A 16398-nucleotide genomic window follows, 5' to 3' on the forward strand; every position below is an offset into this window, starting at 1 on the left:
TAAGGTTATCCTGTTTCCCCGCAACAGCTGTCGTACTCTTAAGCAAATGTATACACAACTTCGGGGTGTATATTTGCCACACAACAATAATCGTTATCTGTCTTGCTTGCGTTTGCTTCCTTGAAAACGATGCGCTCGCTACTTTCCCGTCGAGAATGCTGTGTCATACTGATAACGGGCATGCCGTACATAACTTGGAAGTACCGGGCTCGCCGCGTTAAAGAAAGGATATGCGGACAAGACAGATGACGATTATTGTTGTGTGGCAAAAGGGTGTAATTTTGCTTAAGAATGTATAGTAGAGGGGTTTCGTTGCCTTCTCATGTCACCTCTCCCCTCTCTTATATGGGAACTGCCTCTTCTCCTACCTCTCGTTGTTCTCTTTACAGTTTTATGTGCGTCCTCTCTGGCCTCGCACGTTAATAGAAAAGGAGCGTCGCAGTTTATGAAATGCTACTGAGGGGAGCCGCGGATAATTACAGCTGTCAAGCGGCTAATGTGGTGACGGCCAGGGAGCTCCAGAGGGCATTGTGGACATTCGACGCGGAAGGGTGAAAACGAGTTTCTCCCGTCACCTTTCTTCTCTTACTCGCACCTGTCATCTATATACGCGCTCTGAACCATCCCCCGACGGGGTGTGCGCGACAGCAGCAGCCCACAACAGCAGCAGTGGGAAAGCAGAGGCAGCAGAGGCAAAGAAAGCTTGGCTTTAAAAGTCCGCTTCTTGATGCGGTCTTCGGTGAGTTGCGGACGTATCCGCGACCTCCAAGAGATCTTCAGAGCCGTTGTGCGCGATGAACTGCGCAAGATGTTACCTTCGTCGCAACCTCAGGTGTCCTCGGTCACTGACATGATCAAGGGCGAACTGCGACGGTCACTGGGCGTGTCCGAAGTGCAGCCCGAATTGCCGCCTCCCACGCCGGAAGCGATGACCTACGCCGCCTTCGCTCGCCTTCAAGGTCTCCTTTCGAGCTCACGCCAGGGCCCTGTAACGCAGTAATTCCGTCGTCCGCCGACGCCACCACCAGCTCGTCTGTCTGCTGCCATACACCACTACCCAAGGAACACAGATGTATGGCGCGCCCCCGACCACTGCCCGCTGTGCTATCACTGCGAAGAAGCGGGCCACGCCTACCGCCGAGGCCCATACCGCGACTTACCCATACCTATACCCACCAGCACAGCACCCGTAGCAAGGTGAACGGCCTCGCCATATCGCTTACCACCTAGACGCCTCTCAGTGGAGCCTCTCAGTCACCCGGCCGCTATCTGTCCCCGCAACGCCGACAATATACTAGCCCAGCCTGGGGCCGGTCTGCAAGCCCATATCCGGAAAACTAAAAGCAGCGACCGATGGAGGTGCGGTTGCTGTCCGTCGAACTGACGAAGATCCTCCGCCGCCAACGAGACGCCACCATCCCGACAAAATTTGGAAACAAAGAATACGCCGATGAAAGACGATCTGACGACGCGACCTTCCAGCTTCAGGTCAACGCAGCCGTGATCCGACGCCAATACATAACTGCAACGCAAAACAAACAACCGACCTCGACGTGCTTCTCGACTGCCACGCAATCACAACCTTAGTGGAGACAGGAGACGACTACTACGTCATGAATGGACCCATGGCCACCCAGTTGAAGAATGCTAAGACTGCCTGGGAAGGCCCTCAAATTAGGACAGCTGGAGGACAGCTAAGCCGACTCGAATGTGCACGGCAAGAATTACCGTTCAAGACTGGACTTACCCTGCCACCTTCATGGCACCTTCATACCAGCAAGTTGCCCAGTCAATCCATGGACGCAAGACTATCCAATTGGCCGCGCAGATTCATTTTTATAGTCATCCCTTTGCCATACCAAGGATTCGCATCGACGAAATCTTCTGCTGCCTATATGAAGAGTTGGCGGAACTCCGGTGCCCTTAATGGGGACGTGAACAGAATTGCGATGCGGCTTATTCATCCGCTCTGCTTCTTCGTCCAAGTTAGCCCTACTACAGCTATGTACGCAAAAAAATGAATTATATTTATCTGTTGCTGTTACCATGCCCAAGTTTTGTTTTGCGTGTTTTTTGGGTGCTTTGACGTTGCAGCCCAATTGCTTATGCTGTCCGGGGATGTTGAGCTCAACTCTGGTACGAGCACAATAACCCAAACCCCACTGCAAGGCCCTGTGCTTGATTCCCAGTCTAAGCAATTTGATATGTTCGCGATGTTACAAACAGTAAACACGCGAACAAGAAAGAAAAGAAAAAAGGACGAGATCAATTTAATCGATTCTGTTGATGACCTCAGGAAAACGCAGGTAATTTTCAGGAAAATCTAAGAGCTATAGACAAAAGATTAACGGAGGTTGACTGCAAGACTGTCGAGCTTGAGGAATTCGATGAGAAAGAAGAGCGCCTTCTCCAGACGATTGATCAAATTAAAGGTGAAAACGTTCAACTGCGCTCTAAGCAAGCTTAGCTTGAAGACATGCAGCAGCGAAACAACCTTCTATTCTACGACCTATCCGACACCAAATCAGTCCTGGGCTCAGTCGGAGGAAAAGCTGGTCAATGTGCTTACAAAAATCCCTGGTTGAAAATGTCGCCCTCTGAAGTACTGATCGAGAGAGCGCACAGGGACGGCGGGTATACTTCGAATAAGTGCAAACCAATTATTGTCAAATTCTCTTCTTTCAAGCTCAAACAGCCAACACTCAATAACTGTAAGCTGAACGAAGTAAACATTAACGTTAGTTATAACCATTCACCACTACTCGCCTTGCTAGGAAGAAATTGGTCGAATTGGGCAAAACCCAACCCTAAACTCTCAAGCTGCGCTTCAATAAACTGTACATAAGTAAAAAGCGCTACACCTACAATCCCTCTAAGAGTGCGTGCTTGAAATTTCTCATGCCTTCGCGCCATCGGTGGCATCTTGTGCTTCCGTGCCACCCACCACTGAATAGCACTGCGCGAGGGGCAATGAATCAAAGTTACCGGTCAGTAACCAATGTTCCATTTGGTTCAGAAATACTTTCAAGACGTGACGATCTTTGCTCTGCTATCGATGCTTCTGACGCCGATATAATCTGTCTCACTGAAACCTGGTTATCTGCGAAGATCGATAGTAGCGAGTTGTTCGAGTGTAAGAAACACTACAGCATTTACCGCTGTGGCGGAGGCGTGCTTGTAGGTGTCTTTGATGCTTTTTTCTCTTTTCCCATCCATCTTACTAAAGATTTAGAACTTGTTTTGGTTGAAATACATACGTGCTTTAGGAAATTCACATTGGGCGTTTGTTATCGTCCGCCGTCCGGTTCATCCACCTTTGCTAACAGCCTTGATGATCTGAAGCATATGATTACAGCGCGGTATCCGAATAGCCCGTTCTTTTACCTAGGTGACATTAATTTCCCTAATATGGTACGGTCTAATGTGCATTCCTATTGTCATCTTTTCTCCAGTGAAGGCGACAGATTCTTTAATTTGTGCAATGATTTCAACTTGTCGCAGCTTGTAATGCAGGCCACTCGGATTACATCTACTACCATTACATCCTCGATTTAGCGCTCACCACTACGCCTGACATTTTTCATCTCATATCGAACCTACCGGGGCTAAGCGATAACGCTGGTCGCTCATGCTCTAATGCACCTCAATATAGGTATTGTATCAAAGCAGATTGTTTGCTTTGTGCCCGTTCGTTTCCAGAGCTGTCTCAGCACATTTTGCACTTTATGAAGAGGGGAGGCTAGGGAACGGCTTAGAAGTTACATCACTGCTCCACATATTGCAATTATTCGCTTTGTGCTAGGTGTCATTATGCATTAAGAAAGGTTGAACATTGGGATGAGGATAAAGTCACTGATGGGAAGTCAACAGCCCAGTCAATGCCAGGGAAATTGAAATCACCGAGGAAGAATATTGGTGCTGCTAGATATTTAACAACGATTTGGTTAAGACAGTCAAATAGCTCATTGCAAAATGTGGATGTGCTATCGGGTGGTCGATAGCAAGCGTCAAATATCACGTCTTTGTTATTTATGTGAATACATAGCACAAGAACTCAATTTTCGAAGGCACGTGTATATCAAAAGAGGTGATATCAGATGAAACAGCGATCAACGTCCCACCGCCCCATCGTCCTATTCTGTCATGTCTATAAACATTGTAAGCCTTACTGCACGCGAAAAGCTCCGAATTTTCAATTTTATCTCAAAGCCAGGTCTCGACTAAAACAACAATATCTGCATTAAACGTGTCAGCGCAGACAGGGCATCGCGCTTATTCATAATGGAGCAGATGTTAGTGAACAGTACAGAGTAATCGTTGTCATGCTTATTATGTAAGGCCGCGCGATCTACGGCCGCTGCTGCCTACATTACCGCTGGCAGTAGCAATACTGTTTTGCTGAAGTTCATAAACGGTATCGGTTTGAGAGCAATACACGTAGCACGTTTTGTTGATGAACAATTTGTTGTGCCTCAGATGATACAATTGACCGGAAGACTTCCCAAATGCAATTAACTTATTCCTGATCATTCTAGTTGCCCGACAGAAGTCGTCTTGAATGGATACCCCGGATCCTTTCAGTTTCTTCTTTTGTGTTAATATGTTTTCATTTGCTTTAAATGATGCCAATTTCACTACCACTGGTCGATATTTGTTATTTATAAAGGAACCTCAGCGATGCGCACGCTCAATTCCTTCTTCGGGTAATGGCAACGCGAAAAACTGCACAAGGAGTGCACGAACTCTTTTCTTCTGTTTCCGCCCAAGTATCAGAGGCACCATCGGCGATACCATAGAAAATCAAGTTATCTCTCCTTTACCTGTCCTCGAAATCGTCCAGACGAGATTGCACCGATGCATTCTCACTTTTCATGGCCTCGGTAATAATGCCTCGGATATGAGCAGGTTCTTGCTGAGTTTCAAGTGGAGCGACTTTCTGCTCTATGTACGCTAATCTGGCATTCATGCTTGTAATACGCTCCTCAAGTAATTCTTGGTTGGCTTTCACTTCATTAGGAGTTGAGATTAGCTCAGCGTGACGCGCATCCATTTTAGTAGCAAGAGAGTTGATGGCCTCGAGAACCAGGTTAGTGCTACAACTGGGATCAGGCCCAGGGTTAAGCTCAATGTCTCCGGCTATCCCAAGCAACTTCGTAACATGTCCACAGTCGGTAAATAAACACCACAAAATGTCCGGGCATGGGACGAGCAGCAAAGCGCGATTGCTAGAGCGCTTACAGTAAAGGGAAGACGAGTTACCAACCTGGATGTAAAAGAAGAACAGTCTCAGCAAAGACTGCGCCATTCCTGCCATCCCATGCCCACTGATCTACATCTACCACATTGTTGCGGCACAAACCGAACACATGAAGCTTTAACAGAGCTGGCCTCGGAGGCTTGTAGCTTAAAGGGCCTCTCGCCAGGTCTGGCCGTTTTGAGCTGACTAGCGCAGAGCATACATTGCGCGATAACGATCGTGTCTGCAAAGTGTTACATTCCTACGCGCCGCGTAAAGGTCTGAATTTTGAAACTGAACGCCACTTTTCCTTCTCCTCGCGGCCGCCGCGCTCCAAGTTAGAGGATGACGTACTCGTGTGCCTGCGCCTACGTACTGGTGTCCGCAGTGTGACGTCACTCGTGGTGACGCGTGACTTCGATAATTATTCAGGGCATCTGTTATCTGTTCGGTTTGTTGCTTGAATTGACGAACTGAAGTTTAGAGAAATAATAAAACACACAAACGGAATGTCTGCGCGTTCTTGTTTTACTTCGCACCGAAGCAAGAGAAATGTACTTCCGCTTCGTCTGCTTGTTCCCATGGTCGTGCGGTCACGTGCGCATGTACCGAAACTATGCGATTTTCTACCGAGTTCCAGCGCGTGATAGTGCTCTGCGATCCGCTTGTTCTGCGTCAGTGTTCGTGTAGCATTGAATTATACCGCTAGTCATGTTTCCTTGTGCACAGCGCGCTAAATCTTGTGCTGCGCGAACGAGACAACAGCTCGCGCGCGACGCCTTTGGAGGAGGTGCGTAGCACCGAAAAAAAAGCGAGGAAGAACGTGAAGGCGCCCCCCCCCCCCCCTTTGTGACGTATGGGTCATGCGATCCTCGAGGTCCGGTATGGCAGAAGGCAAGGGAAAGAATTTCGCTTGCAGAGGCTAGACGGGGCGAGCGGAGAGAGCATCTTGCTTGGCAATGGAGCCCGCCTCTGATATCATTGTTTCGCGGCACTGAAATATTTCTATCTCGGCTATGAATGAGCCGATTAAAAACATTTTTGTGGCAGAACGCTCCCTAGAGGACACGTAACAACTTCCAGCGTATAACTAAAATTTGCTATGGGGCCTGGTGAGGGGCCCTTTAAACAAGGGCGCTGATTCTGACGTCGTTCTTTCAGCACCGTTTTCAGGGGCTTCGGCAGAGAGTGCCAATGCTTCGGCCTCTTCTAGCGTTAAACCATTTTTCGCTAACATTTGCTTCCGCAAGGCAATAGAGCGCACACCGCAGACAATGCGATTCCTAAGCATACGGTCAAACGACGCGCCTAAATTGCAGTTGTCTGCAATTCGGCAAATGACAACAAGAAACATGTTAACGGTTTCGCCGGGAAGCTGTGAGCACTTGAACAACTTCTAGCTCTCAGTTATCTCCTGCTTCTTCGGATCGTGGCACCCATCCAAAACCTGAATGACTTCCTTCTAAGTCAGTTAATTTGGTGCGCGTGCGGCTACTTTGCCTGCTAGCACCTCGACTCTATTGCTAGACAACGCCGAAACCAGTAATGCTCACTTCTTAGACGGGTCCGTTACGCTGTTTGTTACGCATTTCCCGTGTCTTCTCGATGCTAGTGGCCTCGCGAAGAAACTCGTCGACGGTCTTCGGTGAGCTCCGTACCATTCTGGCGAAAAGTTCCTCCTTTACACCACGCATCAGTAGGCAGACTTTCTTTTCCTCGGACACTTCCGGGTTGGCGTGGCGGAATAGGCGGCTCATTTCTCCTGTAAAAATCGCGGTGGTCTCATTAGGTAGCTGCACTCGGGTTTCTATAGATATATAGTAGTGCTTGGGCTCGTTCTCGGCGTACGACGCTTGTGAATGTCTGCAGGAAGCGGCTTCGGAAAAGGTCCCAGGTGGTTAAGGCGGCTTCTCGGTTCTCGAACCACGTCCTGGCAGCGTCTTCCAATGTGACGAAGACATGTCGCAGTTTGCCGTCGCTGTTCCAGCTGTTAAATGCAGCCACCCTCTCTCACGTCTCAAGCCAGGTTTCCGGGCCCTCGAATGTTGAACCACAGAACGTCGGAGGCTCCCTGGGCTGCTCCAGGACGACGGGGGACCCTGGGGCTGCAATTGGGATTGCCTTGGCCACAATCTTCTTGGTCTTCTCTGGTAGAAGTCCGTGCTCCGGGGCAGCTGTTGAAGACGGTGGCTTGCTCGATGGTCCGGGACTACGTTGGTGTTCTCTTTGCGGTCCGGGCTTGGATCACGGCTTGTCGGGGGCGTCCGGTAAATGAGCGATAGGCACCTCCACCAGGTGTCACGTGGTGGTGAGCAGCAATACTGTGAAAGACAAAACTAATTTTTATTGGGCAAACCTGTGCCCACAAAAACAGGCTACACTTGTAGCACAACGATAGCGGCGAACACGGTCGGTGATCGTCGAAAATCTGATGAGCGGGTCAAGACCGTCGGGTTTTATACATCAGTCGTCGAATGTTCCAGAGTAATCGCTGGGACCCGCGTGCCTTCCACAAAGTTCTACATTATTCGCGTCGCGCACAGATGCAATCAGATTACGCAAGGTTCTGTCACAGACAGCGGATGGTGGAACCATCGATAACATTCCAGAAACTTCTGATACATGCAGGCGCGTCCTGCGCTGTGCGATAACATTTGTTAGACGGTGAAACATGTCGCCCGATATAGACAAGTACACGCGTCAATATTATTTTCTCACATAAATCAGTTAACCGGGGAGATAGTCGAGGGCAGAAAAATTCTTCGCCATGATCAGAGATGTGTGAGAGTCCCACCTGTAGCTTAAGTGATAAGGAAGTGAGGTTTCTGAACGGTGAAACAATATGACAGTGACAAGGTTTGGTTTCTCCCACACCTGTGGCTATGCAGCTTTTGCACGTTTTTGCGTTATTTTTCGCCTTCCTGTGCTATTTCTTATTGTGGAAGCGTATATGTATGTTTGAAGTAGTAAAGGCAAGGCGCAGAAGACCAGGACTCAAGAAGAACACAAACGACAGGACCGGCGCCACTCACAATTAAGTTTTATTTCCGCAACAAGCCTGCCTTATGTAGGTTATTTACGCCGATTCACGCACGAAACTTTAGAAGTAAAAAACAGCAATCTATCGACCACTCAGGAATCATATCTGGCACATTATTTCGAATGAGCAAACAAGAACCACACGTGGATCAAAACGGGAGGCAATTGATGTAGTATAGTTTTTTCCAAGCCAATGGGGACAAAAAACGAGACATAAAAAGTACCGTCTACGCTTCACTATCCACAGCACTATCCACAACATAACACACTTCAAACGCCTAAGGCCCAGTGAGTGATAAAACCCGCACAACAGCAATCTATCGACCACTCAGGAATCATATCTGGCACATTATTTCGAATGAGCAAACAAGAACCACACGTGGATCAAAACGGGAGGCAATTGATGTAGTATAGTTTTTTCCAAGCCAATGGGGACAAAAAACGAGACATAAAAAGTACCGTCTACGCTTCACTATCCACAGCACTATCCACAACATAACACACTTCAAACGCCTAAGGCCCAGTGAGTGATAAAACCCGCACGACTATGGGAATAATGACCAACGAATAACACGCAAAAAACAGGGAGCCAGTTTCACGCAGTCCTGCTGCGGTAATTCCGTACCTTCATAAGGTATCGACAACATTAAAAAAGTGGCGAGCAGGCATAAAGTTCAGGTTTTCTCGGCGCCTTGCAAGTTGTCTAAGCTTTATGCCATGAACCGACAGAAACGCCCGGCATGTCCAATTCAGCACCAGAAGAACTTCACTGAATGCAGGACACGTGTCGTCTACCAAATCCCTCTAAACTGTGGTCGCAGCTATATTGGTCAAACAGGTCGATGTTTAAATGAGCGTGCAATGGAACGTTGTCGTGATCTGTGCAACAATGAAGGGAGTTTCCTGGCAGAGCATTGCAGAGACTGCACTAATTGCCGCCCTCAAATTGACAACACTAAATTTTTGAATGTTGGAAAAGACAGGTTCGAGCGGGAAATTGTGGAAGCCTATTTCATCCAGAAAAAGGGAAACGAATGCGTCAGCAGGCCGTCCATTGTGCTTAGTGACAAGGAGACGACTTTTTTAGGTTTCATTTAGGCCTCATGTTAGAGTGATTTCATTTGGTTTTTCCGTCTGTCTTCCTTTTATTTAACTAGTTTTTATTTTGTTGACGATTTTCTAGTGGCTCTTAAGTTTTTGTTGCATTTTTTTATGCAGACGTTGTTCTTTAGACCTTTATCGTTCAGTTCTTCTGTCCATTTCATTGTTTGTCACGTGGTTCATTCTTCGCGCGGCCACATGTTTTATCAATTTTTTTAGGTGAGTGACTATTAGAGATTTTAGTCTTGACGCAGACGCTGTACTTAGACGCCTTTTTCATGTTTTTTCCGTGTTATTCGTTGGTCAATATTCCCATAGTCGTGCGGGTTTTATCACTGACTGGGCCTTAGGCGTTTGAAGTGTGTTATGTTGTGGATAGTTTGATAGTGAAGCGTAGACGGTACTTTTTATGTCTCGTTTTTTTGGCCCCCGTTGGCTTGAAAAAGACTATACTAGATCAATTGCCTCCCGTGCTGATCCACGTGTGGTTCTTGTTTGCTCATTCGATATGATGCGCCAGATATGATTCCCGAGTGGTCGATAGCTTGCTGTTTTTTACTTCTAAAGTTTCGTGTGTGACTCGGCGTGAATAACTTACATAAGGCAGGCTTGTTGCGGAATAAACTTAGTTGTGAGTGGCGCTGGTCCTGTCGTTTGTGTTCTTCTTAAGTCCTGTTCTTCTTCGCCTTGTCTTTACTACTTCAAGCATGAACCAATTAGCCCATGCAAGACTTTTACCTGAGTATATGTATGTTGCTGTCACAATAGAAGCCAGTTGAAGTTCGCGCATGTTGTGTGTTCCGTGTTCGTAAAACGTCCACACTTTGTGCGCCCAAAAATCTCCAAAGAAAGATCTACAATCAACTCGCCCAAAGCGTAACACTTATTAAGGCGGTGCTGGCTTCGGACACACTGCGTACGCGCTAATTTGCCTACGCCACCGCCGCGCTACGGAATACGCTCCGCGCAAGCGACGCTTTCCCACGTTCACGCTTTCTTTTCGAAGAATGCACGACGTAACCGGCAGAAATACTCCGTCTGCCGCTGCTGCTTAACGATCTGCCCGAGCTGATGCTGAGCGCGCCGCTCAGAGGACCCTGTCATTCCGAATCAAATTCTTTGCCATCATATTGTCACGTAGTAGCGACGCTGAAGAAGGCAGTCAAACTGTGATTACCGAAACTAGCATTTTATTGGGCGAGTTTGTGCCCTCAAAAGCAGGCTACACTCAAAGAACAATGATAGCGGCGAACACGGTCTGCGATCGTCGAAAATCTGATCAGCGGGTCAAGCGCGTCGGCTTTTATACATCAGTTGCCACATGTTCCAGACTAATCGCTGGGACGCGCGTGTCTTCCACAAAGTTCTACACCATTCGCGTCACGCGATGAAATCAGATAACACAAGGTTCGGTAAAAACGGACAGCGGATAGAAGCATCGATAACTTTCGAGAAACTTCCGATACATGCGGGCGCGTCCTGCGCTGTGCGATAACATTTGTTAGGCAGTGAAACGTGGTCGCCAGATATATACAAGTAGACGTGTCAATATATCACAAAGTCAAAACACCTAAACAGTTGCGCTCAAAATTCGCATTAGGAAGTATCGTAATCGTCGACGAATTTTTTGTTGCTGTACTTGACTCAGCGACAAAAACATTGCTTGAATTGGTCGTGGATGAACGTTGACCCTACCTTAATTGCCATTGTATCCGCCCTTATAATAACCCCACAAGGGGCTGATAGAATGAGTGAATGACCAGAACAATTTCACGTGACTGTAATATGCTCAACTGCAATATACGCCCTCTACAACTAGGCGGTATAAGTCTATCAGCAACTAAATCCAAGTTGTTTTATAAAGACATCAAATTTTAACAGTAAATTAGGCGAGTAATTCACCTTAATAAGCTTTTATAGGACGCCTGGGCTTTGTTTTGAAGTATGCACCCTATTGAACCATCTTGTTGGCAGTGGCTTTCTTGATATGTGAAGTTCTTAAGCAAATTACTTTCTTAGTAGGTTTGTCAGTATCACGCAAATGAATGGGTGACTTGTGTTATGCATCCGTAAAAACGCCATTGGTAAGAGTTGACTGAACTTCGTAAGTCCATTTCGTTGCGGTGCTATGACGCAGCGCGCACAGGGGAAGTATAGCAGCGAAGTCGCTTTGGAAGTTCGCGCGCGACGGCCGCTGCTTTCCCTCTCTTTCCTCCGAAGCCACTGTACAGCAACCGTAAACACTTTCTGCTGTCCGCCTCTAAGCCGACCGGGGACTCACCCGATTGGTCGGCGTGAGATCACGTTTCCTCGCTGCGAGAGATTCGAGCCGACCGGGAGAAACAATGCATATTGAATTGCGATTCTCTCGGTCAGCCGTTTTGCTGGGCGCCTCGCCGACGTTTCACGACCCGAGACGGGTGCACACCTATTTGCTGTCCCTCGATTGGAGGCTTCGCCAAAAAGACGCGTGGTCGTATTGCTCCCGGTAGTTTTCAGACGCTATATCGAGCTGAAGGATAATTGCCCTAGAAGCGCAGTTGACGGGAGCCATCCTCCCTTATAGCGGCGTGTTACAGCGTTCTCTAATGCTCTTGAGCCACCTTTGAATTGCGGGAGCACCGCCTCAGGCGCACCGCACAGATAGGGTGTGGCAGTTAAATTAGTCAATAGTCGCCCAGTAAACGTCTTTCTTGCACTCTGGGCATTCTTCTTGCGGCACTCTGCATCGCTCCCACTGGTGACCGAAAGCGTACGCTTCAAGCACGCGAAACATGCAGCTGAGCTTATCGTCACCCTGAAGGCCTGGATCCTTGTACCCGCGCAGTGGTCTGGTTGACTCCCGGTGGGGCACCGCAAGACAGAGACCACAAAGTGGCACACAACGTGGGGTTAAGTGCTCGTCAAGCCCTTGTCAGCTTTATGAAAGAGCCAGAACGCCTTAGCGATCAGGTTCGCCATGTCAGGTATGGTAACAAGAGCGGCCCCTTGGCCACCTTTCGCTAGCGGACAGCCTTTTGCTAGAAACCGAACGAGGCTCTACTTTGGGAACATACAATACTTGCGGCGGGGCGTATCGTTCGCCTGTGGGATCATATCCTTGGCCTGCGTGGGGGTCTAGGTCGACCCCCACTAGAACACCGTGCGAGAGATATCACGAAGTGTCGCCTGCAACACATGCGGCTAAGCGTATCGTCCAAGCGTATCGTAGAGATGGAATCGTCGGCCAGCGTGGAGCGTGGTGGTCTAGCTGAATCCTATAGACGACCGCACGCCAAGTTTCATCCTAGACGCCAGCGCTCGTTTCTCCCCTGGCGGAACGATTTCATCTCCAACGGGTGTAGGTTTCCGCCGCCGCTTCCCTTAGCGGTCGCGCCCGCGTTCAGTTCGCGCTGCGCGCGAAACGTCTCTTCTTTGCGAGGGCGCCTCTTCGGATGACCGGAAATTATTATTGTGTTGTTAACTGTCACGACAGCAATGTAAACACGAAATGGTTGATGCCACCAGTGAAATTCTGCTGATTCACAAGAAAATGGTACGAAAAAAGCAGACGACACACATGGATTACTGCGGTGCGCCGAGCGAAGTAAACAACTGGCAAACGAAGCGAGCTCGTTCATTGATCACTCCTGAGTGTATGACGGTTTTTATATGTAACCCACATGAATTTAATAATTACTCGGTACATAATCCTTTTATTCATATAAAAACTTTTGTTCGACGAGCGCTTGTCCTGTCTTCTTTCTCGTGTTTCGTTTATGTGTGCGCTGCCCAAGAATGGAAACCACTTCTGTTGTATGCGCTAGCAGTGGCCGAAGTTCACGCGTGCCGAGAAATTGAATATGTGCACGATGCATTGAACATGACCGGAGTTCATTCCCGCTTCACCACTGCACCGATCGATCGAGTTACTGGACGATACGCGGCCCGCGTCTTGGTCGCGCCGGCATTGCTGAAGCAGGAATGATTACTAATACTTTCAACTTCCGTCTCTTGAGCACTGTTAAAAAATGGCCAAGCTGTCTACATTGCTGCTTCTATTCCATATTGTAGGGGACACACTAGTTAAAGTTGTGTGCGCATGTCGTACTTGTGCTATGCAGCGATATATTTTGTTTATTTCCGCACAGTGTCGATGGAAGACCGTTGTCGCCATCAGAGACAACACGGATTTGTAGCAAACATATTGTGTGAAAATGCAAAAATGACTTTAGCTCGTATGTGCCGTATGTATGTGCCGCATCGTATGTGCTGACGATTTTTACGGCGGTACATACGATGTCGTTTCCAATCACCTGCTCAGCGTCACTTACATGGTTAAGCAGACGCTGCCCTTTCGCCGCATTGCAGCCATAAAAATAATCGTCAAGCCTACCGATCTTCTTAAAGGCAAATAGAAGCGTGTACAGTCTGTTTCACACTTAGGGGAAAACTGGGAACGTATTGCATCGCGATGCGGCAAGCAATGCAGTCGTGCGGTGGCAGCAGCTCGAGCAGGCGCAGACACTCGAGGGGCGGAGTCGTGATCTGCGTCGTCTGCTACGGCGGCGCGCGCTGGCCGCATTGTCGGGAAGCGTGCTACTGTCAGGGGCAGTGTACGTATATTTCTTCACTGTGTGTGCTACCGTAATAAGCAGCGACAAGACGCACCAAGATGTGCGCGCAACGTGTTCAGTCTTTGTTTGACTCGAAAGGAAAACAAAGCACTCAACAATGATAACTATGGGAGTCGAACACGATGAAACAAACGGATACGATAAAATGAATGTTTTAGGTTCAGACAATGAGCTGGAAATGGTTTTTCTCGACAATCATTCGCTACACCAGACAGACTCTGCCCGCCGGCGGGGAATTGGACACGTCACGCTCGGAACTTCAGTTAGTATCTCGTCATGTCCCCAGCGGCAGCGATGACAGCGCTCATCCTGGAAGGCAGTGAAGTGCAGAATGACTTGATCAGGGATGTGTTCATTTGCAGCACGTCTCAGTCACTGACGATGGTGGATCGAAGCCTATCCTCGGGCGACTGATAGAGGGGACGGTGCGCCAGCGATACTTTCAACGAGCCCCAGACATTTTTAATGATGTTGGCGCCCGGGGATTGAGGCGGCCACTCCAAGAGAGTGACTGCGCGCCCTTCTAGCAGTTGTTGCACCACACGAGCAGTGTGGATCGGCGACCTATCGCGTTAGAATATATAGTCGCCTTCCAGAAACGGGCCGTCAAGAATGTATGGAATCAGTACGTCGTCTATGACTGCCCTGCAGCGATGAACTTACCTTCGAGGCGTATCAGTTGGCGTCGCACAACGCATAGTAAAGAATACCGGCTCATTTCACGCCGTAGCGATGAGATCGGCGCCCTGCAACTGATAGTAGAACGTTTCCCGACAATGCGGCCAGCGCGCGCCGCCGTAGCAGACGACGCCGTTCAAGATCCCGCCCCTCGAGCACCTGCGCGAGCTGCTGCCGCCGCCTGACTCAAGCGCTCGCCGCATCGCGATGCCATGCGCTGCGAGTTTTCCCCTAAATGTGAAACAGACTGTACACCGCCCTTCGAACGAAATCTCCACGCGCACACACGTAGGCACACACCGCGCGCGGCGCGAAACGTGCCAAAACACGCGCAGTGCAGGAGGCAATCAAGGCGGCACGAACGAGAGATGGGAGAGGGGTACCACTCGCTAATAGAATTTTGCTTCGCATGCGGCGCTCTCAACGCCTAAAGCCCCTTGATAATTTGAAAGTAGCGACACTCTCCTCCTCACGGCGCTTTCCTCCTCGATTCTTCTCGCCCGCCGGCTGCGCACGGCACGCTATTCCTCCTCGGCTCCCGCGGACGGGCCGCAGGATTCTATGGAGGTGTGTTATTTTGGGCCAGTTGCGTGCCCCAGTGGGGTTGAAAATTTTGAGAAATGCTAATAACAGCATCGATAATGCTGGAGGCAACGTTTATGAGGAGGTTGGTTTTTTTTTTAAAGCCGTATGAGCTGGGTATACTGGTTTAAAGGGAGTTTTGAGGCGAGTTCTATACTCCAGACAATTTTTCTGCCACATGATCAGACGCTTTACTTCGTGCGTCTGATGTAGTATTGCTTGTGACACATCCCTTTGTGTGTGGCTTATTAAGCGAAAGCCTTAGACCTCTGTTTCAAGGTCCCGTTGTGAGCTACATAAAATATCACGTGACCGTATGAAGGCGGGAAGCAAACCAAAGCATATTCAGCCGCGTATAAGAGATGATTGATGATTAGCAAAGTAATGATTGATTAGTGATTGGATTAAGATGAATTCGCGTGTATTAAGGGTGACTAAGGTGGATTAAAGTCGATGAAGGTGCATTAGGGTGAATGAAGGTGGATTAAGGTGCATAAAGGAGGACTAGGTTGGATTAAGGTCGATGAGGTTAATTAGGGTGGATGAAGGTGCGTTGATGTGCATTGAGGACGATCATAGTGGATTATGGTGGATTAAAGTGCATAAAGAAGGATAAGCGTGGATTAAGAGGAATTAAGGTGTAATAAAGAGGATTATGGTGGGCTAGGGTGTATCAAAGTTAATGAGGAAGCATTACGGTTGATCAAGGAGGATTAAAGTGCATTAAGGAGGGTTAGAGTAGATTAAGGTAGATAAAGGTGGATTAGGGTGCATTAAGGAGGACTTTCATGGATTACGGTGGATTAAAGTGAACGAAGGAGGATTGAGGTCGATGAATGTGCATTAGGAGGATTGTGGTAGACTAAGCGGTCTTAATACTCAATGAACCCCAATTCACCTTAGTCCACCCTAATCCACCTTAATGCTCCTTCATCCATCTTAATACTCCCAATCCACCTTTATCAACCTACATCGCCCCCAATGCAACTTAGCCTACCCTATGCGGTCTTAATCCTCCTTTATCAACCGTTAGCCATCAAAATCCGCCTTAATCCTCCTTCATCCACCTTAATCCTTATTCACGCACTTTAATCCCACTCAATCCTGCCTGATGGTCCCAATCTACCCTAATCCACCTCTATCAAG

General features: G+C 48.4%; 1 protein-coding gene and 1 long non-coding RNA gene across 3 annotated transcripts in view; both read right to left on the reverse strand.

Annotated features, from left to right (window-relative positions):
- The window catches only part of LOC140219035 (uncharacterized), a 457444-nt gene that overhangs the window by 208709 nt on the left and 232337 nt on the right, over positions 1 to 16398 (reverse strand). The window lies entirely within an intron of this gene.
- LOC126523950 (uncharacterized) overlaps positions 1 to 16398 on the reverse strand; it is a 283481-nt gene that overhangs the window by 101195 nt on the left and 165888 nt on the right. The gene's annotated exons all lie outside the window — the stretch shown is intronic.

This window comes from Dermacentor andersoni, chromosome 6 (genome assembly GCF_023375885.2).
Source record: "Dermacentor andersoni chromosome 6, qqDerAnde1_hic_scaffold, whole genome shotgun sequence".
In the NCBI taxonomy this organism is placed as follows: domain Eukaryota; kingdom Metazoa; phylum Arthropoda; class Arachnida; order Ixodida; family Ixodidae; genus Dermacentor; species Dermacentor andersoni.